At 39.7% G+C, this 21,083-nt stretch overlaps 1 non-coding gene across 1 annotated transcript; it reads left to right on the forward strand.

Moving 5' to 3' along the window:
- Nucleotides 1–204: 204 nt before the first annotated feature.
- Nucleotides 205–308, forward strand: LOC112731824 (small nucleolar RNA R71). Its single transcript, XR_003167581.1, has one exon. It is a non-coding gene; the product is annotated as a small nucleolar RNA R71 (small nucleolar RNA).
- Nucleotides 309–21,083: the final 20,775 nt, after the last annotated feature.

The following is a 21,083-nucleotide window of genomic DNA, read 5'->3' on the forward strand; positions in this document are numbered from 1 at the left end:
TGGTTCAGCTCCATGACTCCCTTAGTGTTGTGTCTCTCTGATGCATAGTAGTACTCATTCTCAGCCACTGTCTCAATCACTTCAATGGCTTCTTCCACAGTCTTTTTCCTGTTCAATGAACCTCCTGATGAATGGTCTACAGCCTTCCTTGATTCATAAGAGAGTCCATCATAGAAAATATGCAATTGCACCCAGTCATGGAACATGTCTGGTGGGCATTTCCTTGTCAAATCCTTGAATCTCTCTCATGCCTCGTAGAGAGTTTCACCATCTTGTTGTCTAAAAGTCTGAACCTCAGATCGAAGCCTATTGACCTTTTGTGGGGGGTAGAAACGTGCCAGAAACTTGCTTTCCACCTCGTCCCATGTTGTTAGGCTCCCCCTTGGGAATGATTCCAGCCACTTAGCTGCCTTGTCCCTAAGTGAAAATGGGAACAAAAGCAGTTTATAGGCATCTTCCTGGACTCCATTGGACTTCACAGTGTCGCAAATTCTCAGGAATTTTGTGAGATGTTGGTTTGGGTCTTCATTAGCACTCCCACCAAATGAACAATGATTCTCCACAAGTGATATTAGCTGTGGTTTGAGCTCAAAATTGTTGGCCTGAATGGGTGGTTTCTGAATGCTGCTACCACAATTCCCAGAGGTTGGGTTTATGTATGAACTAAGAACCCTCCTCTCAGGGATGGCATTGTTCCATCAGCTCTCTTATGGTTGTGAACTTCTCTATCCATGTTGAGATCTAAAGCTTCCTCAAAATTGTCCTCAGATTCTCCTTCAGATTCTTCTTCTCCCAGTACTCTCTTCCCTCTTGCTTCCCTTCTAAGTCTATGAAGGGTCCTCTCTGGTTCGGTATATGGAGGAGTTGATGTCTCTCCTCTCCTACCTGTCATACAAGAACACAGCACAGGCAACAAACAAGTGAAATACTCTTGGTTAATGGAAGAGTATGGTTAGAGCAGTTGAGGAATTAATTCAAACAGTTAGTGAGTCAGTGAGTTAGTTGCTTGAATTTAAAGGCATAAAGAAAGAAAGCATGTAACAGAGTGCAGAAATTAAAATTCAACAAGTAACTTGTACTGAATTAATCAAAACAAAAAAATGCTCAGTCTAGTTAACTTCCAATTTGAGAATTGTCAATCGAAAACCAATCCCCGGCAACGGCGCCATAAACTTGATGCGCATAAACTTGTTATGCTACGATTTAGGAAATTGCACGATCGGCAAAATTCCTTCCGGCAAGTGCACCGGTTATCGTCAAGTAAAAACTCACAATAGAGTGAGGTCGAATCCCACAAGGATTGGTTGAATGAGCAATTCGGATTAGAAGTGTGTCTAGTTGAGCGGAATCAAGAATTAGATGAGAATTGCGGAATGTAAAATTGGCGGGAAACGTAAATGACAAGAAATTGAAATGGCGGAATCTTAAATTGCATGAATTAAAGAGCAGAAGCTAAATTGCTGAAATTAAAAGGGAATGGGGGTGATTGCATGAATTGAGTTGCAGAATGTAAAGAGAAAGTGGAAATCAGAAATGGGGAATTCATTGGGTTATAGGAGATATTGAGATCTCCGAATCAAAACATGTTTATCTCTTCCTCAACCAATGCGTTCATTAAATTTTGCTTGGCAATCTTATATGATTGGATCCCAATCCCTTGGCTCACTAATTCTCTCTAAAAACAAACAAATTCCCAATCCCTTGGTTTAAATGTTCATAAGAAGAGATGATGCTCGATCACTGATTATACCACACAGTTTCATGAACCACAATTTGGTAGGATTACATGTCACAATATCCATCCAAACCCCAATCCAATTCACTGTGAGAAAGCTTCTCTAGCATGAATCCTCCATTCCTTTCCCAAGGTTCCGAAGGATTCCAATTATGGGTAGTTTCTTTCCCAAGACAACTACCCAATGGAATTAGATCGAGAAGCTTTCTAACAAAATTCAAGAGAAAAGATTGAAGAAGAAGATAAAACTATTATTGATTCATTGAATTACAATAGAGCTCCCTAACCCAATGAAAGGGGTTTAGTGAGTCATAGCTCTGAATTCAATTACAAAGGTATGAAAACTAGCAAAATGAAAAGGTAAAAGTCCTTCCTAACTTAAATTCTATCCTATTTATACACTTTCTATATTGAGCTTCTGTTGTGTTTCTTGGGCTTTGAGGCCTCTCCCTGCTTTCCTTTTGCTTTGGGTTTATGATCCATAATCTTGATGAGGCTGCTGATCCAAATTCTGTAACATTCATTGAGCCAACTTAGTGATAATCAAGTAATGACACATGACTCAACAAATTGAAATTCCAGACTCATCAATCCTTCAGGCCCAATCCCATAAACCATGATATTCAATTGGGTTTCATACCAGAGTAAGTTTAAGTTAATGTTTGTGCTCAAATGCTAACTTAAACTGCAATATTTTTGGCCCAGAAACCTTTTCCAAGAGTGGCGTTTAAGTTGCAGTTTAAGCTTAAACTGCAGCTTAAACGCCAGACACTTCCAGTGATGCCTTTTGTGGAAGCACGTTTAAACTTCAGTTTAAGGTTAAACTGAAGCTTAAACGTGGAAATGGAAGAAGGCAGCCCTGGAGGGTAACGTAGTCGAACACGTTTAAGCTTCAGTTTAAGGTTAAACTGAAGCTTAAACGTGGAGATAGGAAAGGCAGCCCTGGAGGTCGAACACGTTTAAGCTCCAGTTTAAGGTTAAACTGGAGCTTAAACGTGGGAATAGAGAACGGCAGCCCTGGAGGTCGAACACGTTTAAGCTCCAGTTTAAGGTTAAACTGGAGCTTAAACGTGGAAGCGGAGAAAGGTAGCCCTGGAGGTCGAACACGTTTAAGCTCCAGTTTAAGGTTAAACTGGAGCTTAAACGTGGAAGCGGAGAAAGGTAGCCCTGGAGGTGTCGAACACGTTTAAGCTCCAGTTTAAGGTTAAACTGGAGCTTAAACGTGGAAATGGAGAGAGCAACCCTGGAGGAGAAAACTTGGTCGAACACGTTTAAGCTCCAGTTTAAGGTTAAACTGGAGCTTAAACGTGGAAATGGCTCCCTGGTGCATTTCCCATTTCTGGCGTTTAACTTCCAGTTTAAGGTTAAACTGGAGGTTAAACGCCACTTTCACCCTTTCCTCAGCTTTCATGATTTTGGCCGTTTAAGTTCCAGTTTAAGCTTAAACTGGAACTTAAACTCCACATGTGATATTCAAGCTTCCTTTATTGATTTTTGTTGCTTCCTTGCCTAGCCTCTTCTTTCCTGAAATCATCCAAACAACTGCATCAAAGTCTTGCAAATTTTCATGAGAATCTTCCATTCATAGCTTTCAAGTAATATAACTAAAAACTCATGGAATTTGCATCAAAATCATACTGTTTGGATGGTTCATTGCTTTGTTATTCATTTAACCATTCTTGGTTACTTTAAGCTCAAGAAAATGCATAAAACAACTAAAACTAACAGAAAAATGCTAGTGAAACTAGCCTAAGATGCCTTGGCATCAAAGACCTAGAGCTTGTTGAATGGCTTCTTCAGTAATGGGGACTTGCTTCTGACGGACATAGACAGACTGCAGGGTTGGCAGGTGGAAGTTGGAGTAGAACTCGACTACCTAAGAAAGAATGACCTGCCTTGGCTGTCTCTGTAGGAAACCCCATTGTCTTCGGGCAATTTGCGGCTCAACAAAGGTAGCAATATTGGGTGGGAGGAGAAGAAGGTATTCGTTGTTGTAACTCCTTTCAGCCAGGATGGGGAACATCTGCTCACAGTAGCGATTGGGGAATCGCGCAGTGTCCTTTGCTGGGAAGGCTTTTTCTTTATCATCAACCTTTATGATCCTCTTAATTTTCTTTGTGGAGGGCTTTATCGCAATTGAAGAGGGTTCTGCCACTAATGCTCTTTTTGTACCTCTTCTTGCTGGTTGTTTGGGGGTAGCTTTCTCCTTTCCTTTTTTGGTGGCCATCCTGAAAAAAGAAAGAGAAAGTAAATTAAATTTACAGGGGTAGAGCAAGGAAGAGGGTGGTGTAAGTGATAATCAATGTACAATAAAGAAGAATGACGTTAACTCGTGGTTATGACCACATGGAAAAAGTAATCAATGGAAATATAGCAAGTGCATATGGGGACAAATAAATGCAAGGGGTTTATTGGCATGCAGGCAAAGGCATGAGTAGCATAGATCAAGCATTCAGTGTCCAATTAAAATATGTTATCACTCGTAACTAACCATCACGTTTGTATTGATAATTAAATTCAATGAATAAAATAGTAAAGGAAATTTGTGAAAAGCAAGCATTGAATATTAGAGTAGAAAAATGTAAAGAAGTTCATAATGCCATATGGGCTTTTTCACAAACACATAGCATGCATGTAGAAGAAGCTCTTGAAAATAAGAATTTGAACATGCAAGTAATCCCTTAAAAAGCAATATATAATTGTCAAACAAATTGACAACAATCCACAAGCATATAATGAAAAACAATGACTCAAATAAATTTATAACACCAAGTAAAAAGGAAAAAGAAAGGAAGAAAAAGAAGATATGAGTAATGAAAGTAAAAAGAAAATAAAAGAAGATAACATATAAAAATAAGAAGAATAATAGAAAAGTAAGGAGGGAAGGAGAAAAAAAAAAGAAAAACCTTGTTAATGGGGGTGAGAGAGAGGAAAAAGTGAGAAAGAAGGAAGAAGGGAGGAAGGGAGGGAGAAGAAATAAAGAGGGAAAAGAGAAAATAGGATTTGGGGAGAAAAAGATATGATAATTGGCAAATTAGGAAAACTGTGCGGCGCAAGCGACGCGGTCGCGCGACGTGCGTTGAAACTAATTGACGCGGTCGCGTCGGTTACGCGGTCGCATGACCCGTTTTATGCCATTGGCGCGAAGGCAGCCGCACACTCGCACAACTCTCTGTTCAAAATCATTAAATGCCAAATTTTGGGTGACGCGATCGCATGGGGCATGCGATCGCGTGAGTGGTCAATTATTGGGGTACGACGCGGACGCGTGGGGCACGCAATCGCGTGAGAGGGACTGCGCGTTTAGCGCCAGTCCAGCACCACTCTAGCACAACTTTCGGGTGTGCACCACTTTGACGTCGAAATCCTGGTCACGCGGCCGCGTGGGGCACGCGGTCGCGTGTGAGGCCATTATTCCCATATGACGCGGTCGCGTCGGCAACGCGTTTGCATGGGACAATTTGTGCCATTGGCACACCTCCAGCCACGCTCTCGCGTGACTCTCTGTTCAATTTATTATTCTCTCCCACACCTACGACGCAGACGCGTCAATGAGGCGGTCGCGTCGCGTGAATTTTTTTTAATTAAAATAAGAGTATGGAAATGCAGATGCACGAAATGTACTAATGAAGAGAAGAGTTATTGAATAAGAAAACTAAAAATAAAGAAAAGAACGATCATACCATGGTGGGTTGTCTCCCACCTAGTACTTTGCTTTAACGTCTGTAAGTTGGACGCTCCACTAGCTCAGTCTTCGGCTATGTGGGGATCTTCCAAGAGGAAGATTTCAAGCTCCTTGTTTTTCTTCAGCTTCTCGCCATGGTACAGCTTTAAACGATGTCCATTAACTTTGATAAGTTCAGAGCTTGAAGGATGGCTTAGGTGATAAACTCCGTACGGTTCGGCCTTCTCTACTCTGTATGGACCTTCCCATCTTGATCTCAACTTGCCTGGCATGAGCCTCAGTCGAGACTAATAAAGGAGGACTAAGTCCCCAGGTTGGAACTCTTTCCACTTGATGTGCTGATCATGTACAGCCTTCATCTTCTCCTTGTATAGTATTGAGTTCTCATAAGCTTCTAGGCGAAGGCTCTCCAGTTCCTGCAGTTGCAACTTCCTTTCAGCTCTGGCTTTTTTGATTCCCATGTTGCATTCCTTTACTGCCCAGAAGGCTTTGTGCTCTACTTCAACAGGGAGATGACAAGCTTTTCCATAAACTAAGCAGAAAGGACTCATCCCAATGGGTGTTTTGTATGCTGTTCTGTATGCCCAGAGTGCATCTTGTAGCCTGGTGCTCCAGTCTCTTCTATGAGGTTTGACTATCTTCTGCAAGATACGCTTTATCTCTCTATTTGATACCTCGGCTTGCCCATTAGTCTGAGGATGGTAGGCTGTTGCAACTTTATGAATTATCCCATGCTTCTTCATTAGTCCTGTTAGTCTCCTGTTACAAAAATGGGTGCCTTGATCGCTCATGATTGCTCGTGGTGATCCAAAGCGACAAATAATGTGGTTTCTCACAAAGGAAACTGATGTGCGGAAAACGATCCGACACAAAACTCACCGGCAAGTGCACCGGGTCGCATCAAGTAATAATAACTCACGGGAGTGAGGTCGATCCCACAGGGATTGAAGGATTGAGCAATTTTAGTTTAGTGGTTGATTTAGTCAAGCGAATCATGATTTGGTTGAGAGATTTATGATTTGCAGAATTTAGATTGCATGGAAAATAAAGTGAATGGGTAATTTGCATGAAATTAAAGAGAATTGAAATGTTAAAATGCTAAATCTTAAAGAGCAAGAAATTAAATGGCAAAAACTTAGAACGCAAGAAATGTAAATTGCAGAATCTTAAAGTGCAAGAAATGTAAATGGCTTGAATTGTAAAGGGAATTGGGAATTGGATTTGCAAAAATTAAACAAGGAAAAGTAAAATTCAACACACAGAAGAGTAGAAGATAACTTGAATTGAATCGGATCTAAAACGGAATTGTAAATGGGCTTGAAAAGTATTAAACAGAGAATCGAAAATGGGAAATCCAGATCTCAGGACTCAAGAAACTAGATAACCAAGTCTAGATCTCAATGCCTTCCTAGATCCAGCAAGAACAATTGCAAAGGAAATGAAGAAATGTAAATTGCAGAGAAAGTAAAAGAAGAAGCAATTAACAGAAACTGAAATTCAATGATGCAGAAAATTAAACAATATCCCAAGGTGAGATTGAAACAGAATTTCTTCAATTCTCCACCCAAGATCCGAAGCAAGAAAAGTAAAGAGTATTCAAGCAGGAACAAGGAAGAAGAGAGATCAATTCTTCTTCCCAAATTTTCTTGAATTAAAACAACAATACCAAAATGTAAAGGTGAGCTCTCTACAAAACTACCTAATCAAAACCGAAAAGAAAAAGCTCCCTAGAAACTTAAATCCTCATCTATTTATACACTTTCTTCAAATGGTCTTCAAGCCTTGAATTGGGCCTTTGCTCTTGATGGAATTGGGTTGATAGAGGCCTTGGTTGATTGCTCTTGGAGTTGGAGAGAGAACCGAAGTGAACCGGATTGGGAATTATAAAAGCTTGAGTAAAAGTTTGAGTAAAAGTTTGAGGCAAACTTTTACTCAAACTTTTTACACCAGCTGCCCCATTCTTGCTGCTACCAACGTTTGAGCTAAAGTTTGGGGTCAAACTTTTGCTCAAACGTTGGCCCCCTTATGCACACTCATGGCGCCAACGTTTGCCAAAAAGTTTGAGGCAAACTTTGGCACAAACTTTTTGTCTCCAGGGTGTGTTGCTGATGGCGCCAACGTTTGCCAAAAAGTTTGAGGCAAACGTTGGCGCAAGCTTTTGTCCTCCAGGGTATTGATTTGTGATGCCAACGTTTGCCAAAAAGTTTGAGGCAAACGTTGGTGCAAGCTTTTTTCCCAAAAGTTTGAGCTAAAGTTTGAGGCAAACTTTTGCTCAAGCTTTTTGTTCCCTGGGGTGTTTTCACTTATTCCGAAAGTTTGAGCTAAAGTTTGAGGCAAACTTTTGCTCAAACTTTTTGTTCTCTCTTGCTCCTAGCTATTCCTTTTTGCTTCAACCTTTCTCCAAGCTTTCTTCACCTATCATCAAACAACCAAACACATCAAAGCTATGCTCAAAATCATGAGTTTGTCATTCTTTCATAATATGTGGCAATTATAGCATAAATCCTCATGAAATTGTATTAATTCATCTATGATTGATTAAATCAAAGGAAACATGAAAATCTACCCAATTGGCTTGCTTGTGGCTCAAGAAAGTGCATAATTCAATTGAAAACAAAAGAAAAAGGCTAGTGAAACTAGGCTAAGATGACTTGTCATCACAACACCAAACTTAAAGCTTGCTTGTCCCCAAGCAAGAAATGAATTATTGAGAAAAAAGAATGAAATGGAAGATGATGTTCATGCTAGCAGAGTATTATTGGTAGTTCATGAGGTTTTATGTGGATATGTAAACACTCACTTCTTATTGACTCTTAGGCCTAGAAAGTCTTCGTCAAGCATCAAGCAACACACTGCTATAACCTCTCATTATTTCTTTATCCTTGGCTATTATTTTGTTCATAAGCTTTATTTGAGTGTCATGTGTAACAAGTTCATTGATTTCTTTATACTTGACACATTATTCACTATAGACACTTGGCTCACATTCCTTCTTAAAACATTGATGCCCAGCACCTCTTTGGGCTACTAAATGCCTTGTAGTTAGGTTGCTCTTGATAGTGGACTTTCAGCTGATGATCCCAGGTTAGTTAACCCAAGTCACCGAGTGTTGATGCACTCCAAAGAGCTTAATAGTCCAAGCAGATCCTAGTACAAAGACACCACAGGCATATATTCTAAGGTTCAAGCTATTGGTGTCTAGCTTTGTTTCTTTTTGTTTTTCTTTTGTTCTGTTGCCATTTTTGGCTTTTCTTTTCTCTCTTTTTTTTGTTTTTCTTTTTAACCAAGGATTTTTATTTGATTGAGATTCATAGACAGTAGGCCACTTTCTACTTAAGAGGAGACATCCTAGTTCTCTTATTCATTAAAAGTGAGCTATTATGCAATCACACATTCATACCACCACTTACTTTTATTGTACTTCTATCTAACAGAGAACTATCTCACTTCACATTCAAACCTTTCTTTTATTGAATTAAAGATGCAGGGGACAAAGCATGCTTTTTGTTCAGTGAAAGTAAACACCCAAGCACACACATAGGCTAGCTTACTTATTTTAAGAGAAACAAACATAATGCAAAGACTACTAAACTAACAGTTACTGTTAAGATGGGCATATTCACACTTCCAATTTAAAGCAATTCAATGCTGATGGAGTTAAGTGACAATACAACCTCTTGGTGGCTTCTTCTTCTTTTCTCTCAGCTAATGGTGTGTAGCCCTCCCAAGAGAGTAATTGAATTCCTGCAGTGTTAATGGAAGTTGCTTGTTTCTCAAGCCCTTAGGTGACTGATTAGTGTGTAAGACTTTCTTGTAGGCGTTTGAACTTACATTGGTGGGTGAACACCAAACTTAATCCCTTGTCATGTTTCTTGGTGCACGAAATTGTGATGTCCAGGCTCAAACTATTCCTGGCACGTGAGCAACTTGGTACGCGTAATCGTGATTACACATTCATAATATGTCACAACTTCGATACAACTAACCAGCAAGTGCACTGGGTCGTCCAAGTAATACCTTACGTGAGTAAGGGTCGAATCCCACGGAGATTGTTGGTATGAAGCAAGCTATGGTCACCTTGTAAATCTCAGTCAGGCAGATATAAAGTGATAATGGTGTTTTCGAATAATAATTAATAGAATAGGGATAGAAATACTTATGTAATTCATTGGTGAGAGTTTCAGATAAGCGAATGGAGATGCTTTCGTTCCTCTGAACCTCTGCTTTCCTGCTATCTTCATCCAATCAGTCTTACTCCTTTCCATGGCTGGCTTTATGTGATACATCACCACTGTCAATGGCTACTTTCGGTCATCTCTCGGGAAAATGATCCAATGCCCTGTCACGGCACGGCTAATCGTCTGGAGGCATCACCCTTGCCAATGGCTTTATCTTATCCTCTCAGTGAATAATATGCTCACGCACCCTGTCACGGCACGGCTATTCATCTGTCGGTTCTCGATCATGCTGGAATAGGATTTACTATCCTTTTGCGTCTGTCACTAACGCCCTGCAATCGCGAGTTAGGAGCTCGTCACAGTCATTCAATCATTGAATCCTACTCGGAATACCACAGACAAGGTTTAGACTTTCCGGATTCTCTTGAATGCCGCCATCATTCTAGCTTACGCCACGAAGATTCTGGTTAGGAGATCTAAGAGATACTCATTCTAGCTTAATTCATGTAGAACAGAAGTGTTTGTCAGGCACGCGTTCATAGGGGAGAAGGATGATGAGCGTCACACATAATCATCACCTTCATCATGTTCTTGGGTGCGAATGGATATCTTAGAAGCGAAATAAGATGAATTGAATAGAAAACAGTAGTACTTTGCATTAATCTTTGAGGAACAGCAGAGCTCCACACCTTAATCTATGGAGTGTAGAAACTCTACCGTTGAAAATACATAAGTGAAGGGCCAGGCATGGCCGAGATGGCCAGCCCCCTAAAACGTGATCAATAGTCTCCTAAGATGAACAATGGATTAAAACTGAGACCAAAGATGGTCAAAAAGACTAGTAAAAGGTCCTATTTATAATAAACTAGTCACTAGGGTTTACATGAGTAAGTACTTGATGCATAAATCCACTTCCGGGGCCCACTTGGTGTGTGTTTGGGCTGATCTTAAGTGTTGCACGTGCAGAGGCCATTTGTGGAGTTGAACGCTAGCTTTTGTGCCAGTTTGGGCGTTCAACTCTGGTTTTGGCTCCTTTTCTGGCGCTGGACGCCAGATTTGGGTAGAAAGCTGGCGTTGAACGCCGGTTTACGTCATCTATTCTTGGCCAAAGTATGAACTATTATATATTTCTGGAAAGCCCTGAATGTCTACTTTCCAAAGCAATTGGAAGCGCGCCATTTCGAGTTTTGTAGCTCCAGAAAATCCACTTTGAGTGCAGGGAGGTCAGAATCCAATAGCATCAGCAGTCCTTTTTCAACCTCTGAATCTGATTTCTACTCAAGTCCCTCAATTTCAGCCAGAAAATACCTGAAATCACAGAAAAACACACAAACTCATAGTAAAGTCCAGAAATGTGAATTTAACATAAAAACTAATGAAAACATCCCTAAAAGTAACTAGATCCTACTAAAAACATACTAAAAACAATGCCAAAAAGCGTATAAATTATCCGCTCATCACAACACCAAACTTAAATTGTTGCTTGTCCCCAAGCAACTGAAAATCAAATAGGATAAAAAGAAGAGAATATACTATAAATTCCAAACAATCAATGAAACATAGCTGCAATCATATGAGCGGGACTTATAGCTTTTGCCTCTTGAATAGTTTTGGCATCTCGCTTTATCCATTGAGGTTCAGAATGATTGGCATCTATAGGAACTTCAGATTTCGAATAGTGTTATTGACTCTCCTAGTTCAGTATGATGATTCTTGAACACAGCTTCTTTATGAGTCTTGGCCGTGGCCCTAAGCACTTTGTTTTCCAATATTACCACCAGATACATAAATGCCACAGACACATAATTGGGTGAACCTTTTCAGATTGTGACTCAGCTTTGCTAAAGTCCCCAATTAGAGGTGTCCAGGGTTCTTAAGCACACTCTTCTTTTGCTTTGGACCTTGACTTTAACCGCTCAGTCTCAAGTTTTCACTTGACACCTACACGCCACAAGCACATGGATAGGGACAGCTTGGTTTAGCCGCTTAGACCAGGATTTTATTCCTTTAGGCCCTCCTATGCCACTGATGCTCAAAGCCTTGGGATCCTTTTTATTTGCCCTTGCCTTTTGGTTTTAAGGGTTATTGGCTTTTTCTGCTTGCTTTTTCTTTTTCTTTATAATTTTTTTTTCGCCTATTTTTTTTTCTCTTTTTTTTTTCTGCAAGCTTTGCTCTTTGCTGCTTTTTCTTGCTTCAAGAATCATTTTTATAATTTTTCAGATTATCAAATAACATGTCTCCTAGTCATCATTCTTTCAAGAGCCAACATATTTAACATTCTTAAACAACAACTTCAAAAGACATATGCACTGTTCAAGCATACATTCAGAAAACAGGAAGCATTGTCACCACATTAATATAATTAAGCTAAGTTCAAGGATAAATTCGAAACTCATGTACTTCTTGTTCTTTTGAATTAAAACATTTTTCATTTAAGAGAGGTGATGGATTCATAGGACATTCATATCTTTAAGACAAAGTTACTAACTATTAATGATCATGTAGTGAAGACACAAACATAGATAGGCACATAACATAGAAAACGAAAAACAGAAGAAAGAAGAACAAGGAATGAATCCACCTTAGTGATGGTGGCGTTTCCTTCTTGAGGAACCAATGATGTCCTTGAGCTCTTCTATGTCTCTTCCTTGTCTTTGTTGCTCCTCCCTCATTGCTTTTTGATCTTCCCTTATTTCATGAAGCATGATGGAGTGCTCTTGATGTTCCACCCTTAGTTGTCCCATATTGGAACTCAATTCTCCTAGGGAGGTGTTGATTTGCTCCCAATAATTTTGTGGAGGAAAGTGCATTTGAGGCATCTCCGGGATCTCATGGAAATGAGCTTCTTGCGCCTCTTGAGCTCCATGACTGGGCTCTCTTGCTTGCTCCATCTTTTTCTTGGTGATGGGCTTGTCCTCTTTGATGAGGATATCTCCCTCTATGTCAATCCCAGCCGAATTGCATAGGTGGCAAATGAGGTGAGGAAAGGCTAACCTTGCCATGGTGGAGGACTTGTCAGCCACCTTGTAGAGTTCTTGAGGTATAATCTCATGAACTTCCACCTCTTCTCCAATAATGATGCTATGGATCATGATGGCCCGGTCTATAGTAACTTCAGACCGGTTGCTAGTGGGAATGATTGAGCATTGAATAAACTCCAACCATCCTCTAGCTACAGGCTTGAGGTCCAATCTTCTTAGTTGAACCGGCTTGCCTTTGGAGTCAACCTTCCATTGAGCTCCTTCTACACATATGTCCATAAGGACTTGGTCCAACCTTTGATCAAAGTTGACTCTCCTTGTGTAGGGGCGTGTGTTCTCTTCCATGTATGGCAAGTTGAACGCAACCTCACATTTTCCGGACTAAAATCTAAGTATTTCCCCCGAACCATTGTAACATAGTTCTTTGGATCCGGGTTCTTACTTTGATCATGGTTCTTGGTGATCCATGCATTGGCATAGAACTCTTGAACCATTAGGATGCCGACTTGTTGGATGGGATTTGTTAGAACTTCCCAACCTCTTCTTTGAATTTCATGTCGGATCTCCGGATACTCATTTCTTTTGAGTTTAAAAGGGACCTCAGGGATCACCTTCTTCTTGGCCACAACATCATAGAAGTGGTCTTGATGGGCTTTGGAGATGAACCTTTCCATCTCCCATGACTCGGATGTGGAAGCTTTTGTCTTCCCTTTCCCTCTTCTAGAGGATTCTCCAGTCTTAGATGCCATCAATGGTAATGGAAAACAAAAAAAGCTATGCTTTTACCACACCAAACTTAGAATATTGCTCGCCCTCGAGCAATAAACAAAAGAATAGAAGAAGAAGAAGAAGAAATATGGAGAGGGAGAGGGAGATGTGGTTTCGGCCAAGAGGAGTGTAGAGGGGTGTGTTGTGTGAATTTGATGAAGAATGGAGGCTTTATATAGGGAAGGGAGGGGGGGTTAAGGTTCGGCTATATGGTTGGGTTTGGGTGGGAAATTGGTTTTGAATTTTGAAGGTAGGTGGAGTTTATGAGGTAGGTTTATGGGGAAGAGTGGATGGATGTGAGTGGTGAAGAGGTGATGGGGAAGAGAGATTGAGGTGATTGGTGAAGGGTTTTTAGGGAAGAGTGTTTATGGGGTTGTGTGAAAGAGAGTGGTGAGAAGAAGTGAGTGGAGGTAGGTGGGGATCCTGTGGGGTCCACAGATCCTGAGTGGATCCTGTGGGGTCCACAGATCCTGAGGTGTTCAAGGATTTACATCCCTGTACCCTTTAGGCATGTAAAAATGCCTTTGTACCCAACTCTGGGCGTTCAGCGCCAGGTTGGTGGCCATTTTGGGCGTTCAACGCCCATTTGTGTGCCATTTCTGGCGTTGAACGCCAGAACCATGCCTGTTCTGGCGTTCAGCGCCCAGAAGCTGCCCATTTTGGGCGTTCAGCGCCAGAACCATGCTCTGTTCTGGCGCTGAACGCCAGACAGATGCTCCTCCAGGTGTGATTTTTCTTCTGCTGTTTTTGATTCGTTTTCAATTTTTATATTTATTTTGTGACTCCACATGATCATGAACCTAAGAAAACATGAAAAACAATAAAAAATAAGAATTAGATAAACATTGGGTTGCCTCCCAACAAGCGCTTCTTTAATGTCAATAGCTTGACAGTGAGCTCTCATGGAGCCTCACAGATGTGCAGAGCTTTGTTGAGACTCTCCAACACTAAACTTAGAGTTTGGATATGGGAGTTCAACACCAAACTTAGAGTTTGGTTGTGGCCTCCCAACACCAAACTTAGAGTTTGACTGTGGGGGCTCTGGTTGACTCTGCTTTGAGAGAAGCTTTTTCTGCTTCCTCTCCATAGTTCAGAGGGAGATCCTTGAGTTTTAAACACAAGGGAGTTCTCATTCCATTGAAGGAATATTTCACCTCTGTCAACATCAATCATAGCTCTTGCTGTGGCCAGGAAAGGTCTTCCTAGGATGATGGATTCATCCTCTTCCTTTCCAGTATCCAGGACTATGAAATCAGCAGGGATGTAAAGGCCTTCAACCTTTACTAACACGTCCTCTACTTGTCCATAAGCCTGTTTTCTTGAACTGTCTGCCATCTCTAACAGATTTTAGCAGCTTGCACCCCATAGATTCCCAGTTTCTCTATTACAGAGAGGGGCATGAGGTTTATTCCTGAACCAAGGTCACACAGAGCCTTAAAGATCATGGTGACTATGGTGCAGGGTATTATGAACTTTCCAGGATCCTGTCTCTTCTGAGGCAATGTCAGTTGATCCAGATCACTTAGTTCATTGATGAACAAGGGAGGTTCAACTTCCCAAGTATCAATGCCAAATAATTTGGCATTCAGCTTCATGATTGCACCAAGAAACTTGGCAGTTTGCTCTTCAGTAACATCCTCGTTCTCTTCAGAAGAGGAATATTCATCAGAGCTCATGAAGGTCATAAGGAGGTTCAATGGAATCTCTATGGTCTCTAGATGAGCCTCAGAGTCCTTTGGTTCCTTAGAGGGAAGCTCCTTATTGATCACTGGACGTCCCAGGAGGCCTTCCTCCTTGGGATTCGCGTCCTCTCCTCTCCTCACAGGTTCGGCCATGGCGCTTATGTCAATGGCCTTGCATTCTCCTTTTGGGTTCTCTTCTGTATTGCTTGGGAGAATACTAGGAGTGATTTCAGTGATCCTTTTACTCAGCTGGCCCACTTGTGCTTCCAGATTTCTAATGGAAGACCTTGTTTCATTCATGAAACTTACAGTGGCCTTAGATAGATCAGAGACTAGATTTGCTAAATTAGAAGCATTTTGTTCAGAGTTCTCTCTCTGTTGCTGAGTTGATGATGGAAAAGGCTTGCTATTGCTAAACCTGTTTCTTCCACCATTATTAAAGCCTTGTTGGGGCTTTTGATCCTTCCATGAGAAATTTGGATGATTTCTCCATGTTGAGTTATAGGTGTTTCCATAAGGTTCACCTAAGTAATTTACCTCTGCTATTGCAGGGTTCTCAAGATCATAGGCTTCTTCCTCAGAAGATGCCTCTTGAGTACTGTTGGATGCAGCTTGCATTCCATGCAGACTCTGAGAAATCATATTGACTTGCTGAGTCAATATTTTGTTCTGAGCCAATATGGCATTCAGAGTATCAGCTTCAAGAACTCCCTTCTTCATAGGCATCCCATTACTCACAGGATTCCTTTCAGAAGTGTACATGAACTGGTTATTAGCAACCATGTCAATGAGTTCTTGAGCTTCTGCAAGCGTTTTCTTTAGGTGAATGGATCCACCTGCAGAAGTATCCAATGACATCTTAGATAACTCAGACAGACCATCATAGAATATATCCAGGATGGTCCATTCTGAAAGCATGTCAGAAGGACACTTTTTGGTCAACTGTTTGTATTTTCCAAGCTTCATAGAGGGATTCACCTTCTTTCTGCCTGAAGGTTTGAACATCAGCTCTAAGCTTGCTCAGCTTTTGAGGAGGAAATACTTGGCTAAGAAAGCCGTGACCAGCTTATCCCAAGAGTTCAGGCTGTCTTTAGGTTGAGAATCCAACCATAATCTAGCTCTGTCTCTTACAGCAAAAGGGAAAAGCATGAGCCTGTAGACTTCAGGATCTACTCCATTAGTCTTAACAGTATCACATATCTGCAAGAATTCAGTTAAGAACTGAAAAGGATCTTCAGATGGAAGTCCATGAAACTTGCAGTTCTGCTGCATCAGAGAAACTAATTGAGGTTTCAGCTGAAAGTTGTTTGCTCCAATGGCAGGAATGGAGATGCTTCTTCCATGTAAATTGGAATTAGGTGCAGTAAAGTCACCAAGCATTCTCCTTGCATTGTTGTTGGGTTCGGCTGCCATCTCCTTTACCTGTTCGAAATTTTCAATTAAGTTGTCTCTGGATTGTTGTAATTTAGCTTCTCTTAATTTTCTCTTCAGAGTCCTTTCAGGTTCTGGATCAGCTTCAACAAGAATGCCTTTTTCTCTGTCCCTGCTCATAAGAAAGAGAAGAGAACAAGAAAAGAAGAGGAATCCTCTATGTCACAGTAAAGAGGTTCCTTATTGTTAGTAGAAGAAAAGAAGAAGAAATTCGAACACAGATAGAAGAGGGGGTTCGAATTTGGTGATGATGTGAGGAAGAGATGTTAGTTAATGAATGAATAAATAGAATAAGATGAGAGAGAAGGAGGGAATTTTCGAAATTAATATTTTGAAAAAGAGTTAGTGATTTTCGAAAATGGTTTTTGAAAAATGTTAGTAATTTTCGAAAATTTTTGAAATCAAAAATAAAAAATAAAAATAATTAGTTAATTAAAAAGGAATTTTTGAAAAAGAGGGAAGATATTTTCGAAAATGAGAGAGAGAGAGTTAGTTAGGTGGTTTTGAAAAAGTTAAGAAACAAACAAAAAGTTAGTTAGTTAGTTGAAACAAATTTTGAAAAGATAAGAAGTTAGGAAGTTAGAAAAGATATTTGAAAGATATTTTTGAAAAAGATAAGATAAGAAGATATTTTGAAAAGATATGATTGAAATTATTTTTGAAAAAGATTTGATTTTTAAAATCTCAATTAATGACTTGATTCATAAGAAATCACAAGATATTATTCTAGAACTTAAAGTTTGAATCTTTCTTAACAAGCAAGTAACAAACTTGAAATTTCTGAATCAAAACATTAATTGATTATGTTATTTTCGAAAATTTGATATAAAAATAAGAAAAATATTTTTGAAAAATATTTTTGGAATTTTCGAAAATAACTAAGAATTTTGAAAAAGATTTGATTTTTGAAAAAGATTTTGAAAAAGATAAGATTTTCAAATTGAAAATTTGATTTGACTCATAAGAAACAACTTGATTTTAAAAATTTTTGAAAAAGTCAACTCAAATTTTCGAATTTGATGAGAGAAAAAGGGAAAGATATTTTTTTTTATTTTTGAATTTTTATGATGCAAGGGAAAAACAAGAAAAATGATGCAATGCATGAAATTTTTAGATCAAACAATGAATGCATGCATGAATGATATGAGTGTCAAGATGAACACCAAGAACACTTTGAATGTCAAGATGAACATCAAGAACATATTTTTGAAAAATTTTTAATGCAAAGAAAACATGCAAGACACCAAACTTAGAATTCTTTAATGGTTACGCACTAAGAATTCAAGAATGCATATGATAAACATGAAAAGACACAAAACAAAAAATCATCAAGATCAAACAAGAAGACTTACCAAGAACAACTTGAATATCATGAAGAACACTATGAATGCATGCTATTTTCGAAAAAATGCAAGATGCATATGCAATTGACACCAAACTTATAACATGACTCAAGACTCAAACAAGAAACAGAAAAATATTTTTGATTTTTATGATTTTCTAATTTTTTTTTTGGATTTTTTTGAAAATTATATGAAAAAGAAAGAAAAAATGAGGATTCCAAAATTTTTAATATGAATTCCAGGAATCTTGCCATGTTAGTCTAAAGCTTCAGTCCAGGAATTAGACATGGCTCATTAGCCAGCCAAGCTTTCAATGAAAGCTCCAGTCCAAAACACTAGACATGGCCAATGGCCAGCCAAGCTTCAGCATTTAACACGAGAGTATATTTCTCTTGATAACAAATTGCAAGCCTCAGTCCAAATAAATTTAGACATGGCTTTACAGCCAGCCAGGCTTTACATGCTTCATGAAACACTAGAATTCATTCTTAAAAATTTTGAATAAAAAAAAATTTTTTTTTGAAAACATTTTTTTTCGAAAACAGATGAGAGAATTTTGAACTATTTTTTTGAAAAATTTTTTGAAAAGAGAATAAAAAGAAAATTACCTAATCTGAGCAACAGGATGAACCGTTAGTTGTCCAAACTCGAACAATCCCCGGCAACGGCGCCAAAAACTTGGTGCACGAAATTGTGATGTCCAGGCTCAAACTATTCCTGGCACGTGAGCAACTTGGTACGCGTAATCGTGATTACACATTCATAATATGTCACAACTTCGATACAACTAACCAGCAAGTGCACTGGGTCGTCCAAGTAATACCTTACGTGAGTAAGGGTCGAATCCCACGGAGATTGTTGGTATGAAGCAAGCTATGGTTACCTTGTAAATCTCAGTCAGGCAGATATAAAGTGATAATGGTGTTTTCGAATAATAATTAATAGAATAGGGATAGAAATACTTATGTAATTCATTGGTGAGAGTTTCAGATAAGCGAATGGAGATGCTTTCGTTCCTCTGAACCTCTGCTTTCCTGCTATCTTCATCCAATCAGTCTTACTCCTTTCCATGGCTGGCTTTATGTGATACATCACCACTGTCAATGGCTACTTTCGGTCATCTCTCGGGAAAATGATCCAATGCCCTGTCACGGCACGGCTAATCGTCTGGAGGCATCACCCTTGCCAATGGCTTCATCTTATCCTCTCAGTGAATAATATGCTCACGCACCCTATTGCGGCACGGCTATTCATCTGTCGGTTCTCGATCATGCTGGAATAGGATTTACTATCCTTTTGCGTCTGTCACTAACGCCCTGCAATCGCGAGTTAGGAGCTCGTCACAGTCATTTAATCATTGAATCCTACTCGGAATACCACAGACAAGGTTTAGACTTTCCGGATTCTCTTGAATGCCGCCATCATTCTAGCTTACGCCACGAAGATTCTGGTTAGGAGATCTAAGAGATACTCATTCTAGCTTAATTCATGTAGAACAGAAGTGTTTGTCAGGCACGCGTTCATAGGGGAGAAGGATGATGAGCGTCACACATAATCATCACCTTCATCATGTTCTTGGGTGCGAATGGATATCTTAGAAGCGAAATAAGATGAATTAAATAGAAAACAGTAGTACTTTGCATTAATCTTTGAGGAACAGCAGAGCTCCACACCTTAATCTATGGAGTGTAGAAACTCTACCGTTGAAAATACATAAGTGAAGGGCCAGGCATGGCCGAGATGGCCAGCCCCCTAAAACATGATCAATAGTCTCCTAAGATGAACAATGGATTAAAACTGAGACCAAAGATGGTCAAAAAGACTAGTAAAAGGTCCTATTTATAATAAACTAGTCACTAGGGTTTACATGAGTAAGTAATTGATGCATAAATCCACTTCCGGGGCCCACTTGGTGTGTGTTTGGGCTGAGCTTAAGTGTTGCACGTGCAGAGGCCATTTGTGGAGTTGAACGCTAGCTTTTGTGCCAGTTTGGGCGTTCAACTCTGGTTTTGGCTCCTTTTCTGGCGCTAGACGCCAGATTTGGGTAGAAAGCTGGCGTTGAACGCCAGTTTACGTCGTCTATTCTTGGCCAAAGTATAGACTATTATATATTTCTGGAAAGCCCTGGATGTCTACTTTTTAAAGCAATTGGAAGCGCGCCATTTCGAGTTCTGTAGCTCCAGAAAATCCACTTTGAGTGCAGGGAGGTCAGAATCCAACAGCATCAGCAGTCCTTTTTCAACCTCTGAATCTGATTTCTGCTCAAGTCCCTCAATTTCAGCCAGAAAATACCTGAAATCACAGAAAAACACACAAACTCATAGTAAAGTCCAGAAATGTGAATTTAACATAAAAACTAATGAAAACATCCCTAAAAGTAACTAGATCCTACTAAAACATACTAAAAACAATGCCAAAAAGCGTATAAATTATCCGCTCATCATTTCTCATGCATTAAAATATCCATATGTGAAAGCCTAAGTCTTTGCTAAAGGTAATAAAACTAAAAAAAAAAGACAATGATTAAATGATTTATCAGATTGCTTGGAGCTAGTAACCCTTTGTGCAGAAGGTGAGAATGTGCTTTGAAATGAGATTTTGGTGGAACACCAAACTTAGAATCCTTTATTCTCCCTTAAATTGTTTTGGTGTGAAACACCAAACTTAGCTCCTTGCAATACATACCAATCATTCAACCTTTTTATTGAAATAGCTATAAAACAAAAATTACCTCAGGTTGGGTTGCCTCCCAACAAGCGCTTCTTTATTGTCATTAGCTTGACATTCTTTAATTCTTTTCAAGAAGGTTGTAGGTTCTGAACCTCTTTTTCCTTATCCCATTGTCCTCCCAAGTACAGCTTTGCTCTGTGACTGTTTGCTGTAAATTGACTCTTTGTTGCTTCATCTAGTAATTCAATAATCCCATAAGGAAAAACCTTTGTCACCAAGTACGGGCCAGTCCACTTAGACTTAAGTTTGCCAGGGAAGATCTTAAGCCTTGAGTTATACAGGAGCACTTGTTGTCCTGGCTTGAACTCCTTCTTTGTGATCTTCTTATCATGCCACCTCTTAGCTCTTTCCTTGTATATCTTAGCACTCTCATAGGCTTCTAGCCTGAATTCATCTAACTCATTTAGTTGTAACAACCTTTTCTCTCCTGCAGCTTGGGAATCAAGGTTGAGGAGTTTAGTGGCCCCAAAAGCTCTGTGTTCCAGTTCTACAGGGAGGTGACAGGATTTGCCATATAATAACTGAAAGGGTGACTTGCCAATAGGGGTTT

The sequence above is a fragment of the Arachis hypogaea genome, chromosome 12 (assembly GCF_003086295.3).
Source record: "Arachis hypogaea cultivar Tifrunner chromosome 12, arahy.Tifrunner.gnm2.J5K5, whole genome shotgun sequence".
NCBI classification, from domain to species: Eukaryota; Viridiplantae; Streptophyta; class Magnoliopsida; order Fabales; family Fabaceae; genus Arachis; species Arachis hypogaea.